Source organism: Mastomys coucha, unplaced genomic scaffold (genome assembly GCF_008632895.1).
Source record: "Mastomys coucha isolate ucsf_1 unplaced genomic scaffold, UCSF_Mcou_1 pScaffold20, whole genome shotgun sequence".
NCBI lineage: Eukaryota > Metazoa > Chordata > Mammalia > Rodentia > Muridae > Mastomys > Mastomys coucha.
In genome coordinates, this window is record NW_022196903.1 from 46,974,702 (window position 1) to 46,979,675 (window position 4,974).

The 4,974-nt window shown below is 38.0% G+C and overlaps 1 long non-coding RNA gene across 1 annotated transcript; it reads left to right on the plus strand.

The window, feature by feature from the left end:
• LOC116098115 lies at window positions 1-3,117 on the plus strand. The gene is made up of 3 exons (XR_004121711.1): window positions 1-49; window positions 384-433; window positions 2,977-3,117. It is a non-coding gene; the product is annotated as an uncharacterized LOC116098115 (long non-coding RNA).
• The last annotated feature ends 1,857 nt before the right edge of the window (window positions 3,118-4,974 follow it).

Consider the following 4,974-nt stretch of genomic DNA (forward strand, 5'->3'; position numbering starts at 1 on the left):
AGAAACCATGTCTCAAGAAACAAACAACAAGAAGCAACAACAAAAGGAGGTACTAATTTGAATTCCAGTATTCTTAAACATAAGTACAAACAAATGTGCATAATAACTTGTTAGAAATGCCAAGAGACTTTGCATATTTATTCGTTATTATTCCAATTTGGTTTGAAGCCTTCCTTTGAGTTCAACATCTTAATATTCCAGTTTTATGAGCCTGAAAACATGAAATAAACTCAAAGGTGCTCAGTAGTAACTCCATGGTATGCAAAGAACTGAATTTGAACTTAGTACTTTGTTTTAACCACATACACATTTTAAGACAGTTTATTCAACTGTTAGTGTATTTGCTGCTGAAGTGGAAACTAAGGAGAGTTAGTTTTTTTCAGAGTGAAGCCTGCAGAAAAATATTAGGAAAGATTGGAATATTGCTAAATTGGTGAGTATAAATATCAGCTACAATTCTGGTCATCTAATTGGTTTTCTGACTTAGAACAGAAGTTATATTTATGATCAGTGTGATATCGTTTTTCAAGTAGAACTTATTAGCCAACAGTCATGGATACTAATTTTAAAAAGTCCACTAACAACAGGAGTAGCAAGCTGGAAATAGTGTGAGTCCTGTAGAGATTCTCAGAGATGCTTCATTTTCAGTCTTTGTAAAAGCTCTGCTGCATATGAGGAGTTACTGTGTCTTGGTTTGTATATTATTACTTAGGAGACAAAAATGAGCCTTTACTGGAGAGCTCTGGTTCTGAAAGTCTCAGTCATGACCTCAATTATGTCAGTCACTCTGTAGAGATCCATAAAGGACATGCAACCTATGTAAGGTTTAAAGCCACCCTGCTCTCCCGTAAAACCCAAAGTGTCTCTGAATGTCCCAGAGGCTTTCAAACCTTGTCCATCTTTCCCTCTCCCATCTTATAGAGGCTCCCTCCCTGTCGCTGTTACCTCCTCTGTTCACACTTGGCCTTTTCAAGGCTGGCTTGGGGCAGGGATTTATAGTCCAGGGACAACTTTGAGCAAGAAAAATGGATGTTCTCCTCCTGAACTAAATTACACCCTGTTCTTGTAACAGCTATAGAATGAGGTTGTCAAATTCCCATTACATCTAATTCTTTAAGCCTAAACCTACAGGACCAGAAAAGTATTTATTCAACTGATGTTCGTAGTTTTCTGCAAGGTTGTCAGTGGATGAAAGAGAAAATATTAGGTCAGTGTCTAAAGGGCTTAAAGTAAATCTTGTTATTTGGAGAATATCCAGACAATAATCTGAAAAATTCTTTGAAAGTGAAATTTGAGATGGGATGGGCGGGGCCTCTATGTGCTATGAGCTTTCCATTTCAGCCTTTGGTTTTGTGCATTTGAATGAGAAAGTAGCTTGGTTGGTAGAGCTGGGACTAGAGACAGAATACTAAGGTATAAGTGAGCAGATGTAAGCCTGGCCTTGTCTTGAAGGCCTAGAGGAGGAGAAGGAGATGGCCTGGTACCCACCTCAGCTTTGGTTTTAACTATGTCCTGTGTGGTGCTGGCACCTGACAGAGTAGTTACTAAAATTTATGAAGGAAACTCAAGTCAGTTGTTTATGCTCTATCCGTGATAATCTGTTTACTCTCCTCTGAACAAGCAAAGTGTGGAGGGATTTTTAATTAAGTGTGCTTGTCTGGAACTGCATAGTTAGAACAAATATTACCAAGCTGCCAGACTAACATAAGCCACTTTTGCTACCAGCTCTTCTTATTAAATTTCTAAGTAGTCATTCAACAAATATTAAGTAGAGAAGGATACAAAGATGTCACACTATGAGGTAGTTATTGTATATTACTATATATGGGCCACAAGAAAGTTTCAGCTAAAATCCTATGGAGCCTTCAAGTCAAAAACATTTCTTTCCACTGATACGTGTAAGCAGGGTGTTAACGAGCAAGTAAGTGGTCAGAGAGTGTATATGATATAAAGACTAGCCAGTTAACCCAAATCACAGAGTAAATGAAGGGACAACATGAAATGAGACAGAGGGGGACTTCTGCAAGTCCCAGAAGCAGTATCTGACCAGGCTAAAGAATTTGTGATTTTTAAGCAGTGAGATTATATGAAGATTAGGAAGAGACTATTTATACTAAGGGGTAATGATCTGGAAGCTTCCTGAGGAAAGGGTTGCAGAAAGTAGACACTCAGTCAGTTTGGGAGGTGGCACACTGATGCTGCCCCTTACCCTTTCATCACTGTGTCTCAATGCCTAGCATGGCTGACAGAAGGAAAGCGGGGGCAGAAAGCCTGCCTGGGACAACAGCGTGGAGCCCTCAGCTCACTCCCTAGCACCAGAAAACAAAAGCAACACAGAGGTTACAGTACATGGAGGCTGACCTGGGCAGAACATCACAGTGGACAGGTGTAGAAAAGAAGCTGTCTCTTGCTATCACTCATGACAGCTGGAAAGAGAGACCAGAAGGTATCAGGACATGACACACCCTTCAAAGACATGCCCCTTGTGACTTTACCTCTATATACCACCCCATAGCCCAAGCCTACCATCCCAATAGCAAATTCGTAGTAAATTCATTGATGAATCGAACCAGTGATGGAGTTAATCTTCTTGTGATCCACTTATTCTGAATATGGCATTAGGACCAGCCTTTAACACATGAGTCTTGGTCAGGGATGCTCCATGTCTAAACAATAATGCAAATGAAAGATTGTGCAATCTAAGATTGCAGCAGTAAAGTCAGTGGGGGAATGATAGGAAAAAAGGATAGTTGAGAAGCCTAAATATATCAAGATGAGCAGTATGATGTTTACTAATGAACAGAGCCTAAAATAGAACAGGTGTTTATAGCTTCTTATATTTGTTTTCACCATAACAACATATGTTCTGTCCACTTCTGCTATTATCTTACTAGAATATAGGATCTATTTAAGATTTAGGTCATCTTATGTGTTTAATAGATGTAAGATGTTTGATGACCAATGTTTTCTCACCAGGAATTAAAAGTCTATTCCACGTAACAACCCTCTTTTGTGGTCTTCCTGAACTGAGACATTTAAGGAAGGTCCATCTTTAGTAAACTCCCAACCACCACTACAAATGAAGCTCAGTGGTAGAGTGATTTGCTTAGCACATGTGAGACTCTGGGTTCAATCTTCAGTACTAAAATAAGTAAGTAAATAAATAAATAAATAAATAAATAAATAAATAAATAAATAAATGAGTAAATCAATGTCGTAGATGTCTGTCTTCCCAGAAGATGGTTCCAACCTTGGCTGCTTGTTAGGTCCCAAAGGAGTACCTCTAAAAGGAGTACCTCTAAAAGGAGTGCCTCTAAAAGGAGTACCTCTAAAAGGAGTACCTCTAAAAGGAGTACCTCTAAAAGGAGTACCTCTAAAAGGAGTACCTCTAAAAGGAGTGCCTCTAAAAGGAGTACCTCTAAAAGGAGTACCTCTAAAAGTTCAAAAATCTTAACAAATGATTTCTACTCTCTGGTGTTTTTGGTTTGTTTGTTTGTTTGAGTTGTTTTGGGGAAGGTAGATTGAAACAGGTCTCACACTATAGATCAGGCAGACTAGAACACACCATACAATCCAGACTGACTTGGAACTTACAGCAGTCCTCCAGCCTCAACCCTCTGAGTATTGAGTTTTGGGATTATTGTCATGAACCACCATGCCTGTCTTTGGAATATGGACTTTGGAATCGGTGTTAATATTTTAGCCTTCCCAATGGCTACATTATGCAACTTCAGCTGACATAGCTGACCTTGAAACTAGTTTCTAAGTGTGCACACTTGCTCTCATGGCTCTCTACCCATTTATTATGAAATGCACAAACATATATGTGTGGGGATTCTTTAGTATCCAGTATTCCTTGATTCTCTCTCCCTACTCCACAACCTTCTAACTTGAAAACTAAACAGTTCTAATGCCAGAAGTCTTCTTTCCAATGTGTTATGCTCAAAATCAAACTGAATGTGGCTATTGGGCTAAAAGAGGGAATTGCAGAGACAATATTTTGTGTTTTGTACAAATGTATCACCTGACAATTAAAAATCCTATGGCCTATGGCTTAGGCAGGAAATAGAGGTGGGGCACATAGGAGGAGAAAGGATTCTGGGATAGAGCCAGGTGGAGATTACCAGAAAGATATGACAAGACAGACGCGTGGTACCTGAGCACAGGTAAGCAGCCACGTGGCAGTATGTAGGCTAGAATAAATGGGATAGTTTAAGTTATATCTAGTAAAAAAAAAAAAAAAAAAAAAAAAAGAGCCTAGCTATATGGCCAAGGTATTTGTAAAGATATTCTGAGTCTGAGTTTTATTTTTGTGAGCACAAACACCTTCACACACATACTACACACAAACATTTAATCACCCCCATATCCTCAGAAGTGATTATCTGTCACATTTTATGTGTTGAAAATATACTGAAACCATTTATTCAAAAGATAATTCTTGAGTTAAACTTGGTGGCACCTTCCTGCAGTCCCTGTATTTTGGGAAGCTAAGGCAGAATGATTGCTTGAGTCTAAGAATTTGAATTCAGTTTAGGTAACACTAAAAGATTGAATCTTGAAAATAAACACACAAATTGGTGCTTCTTAAAATAGAAGAGGTTAAATTCATTAAAAAACATGCCATACATACAATTAAATCTAGAAGAGAGTGTCCAATGGTATATGTGTATATACATACATACGTACACACATATACACATGCATATATACATATATACACACATATATATACATCATATATACACATACATATACATCATATACACATACACATATACATATATGTGGGCAAGGCACAGAAGATAATATATAAATTTGGAGATAGTTGTTAGCTGGATCCAAAGGTGGTTTTTTTCCTTTCTCAAACTCAAACTCATTTTAATCAACTTTGCTAACCTATGACTTACTTTAACCTATATTGGTCTATATAGGTTCAACTGCACAAGATCCAACATACTGACAAATAAGATT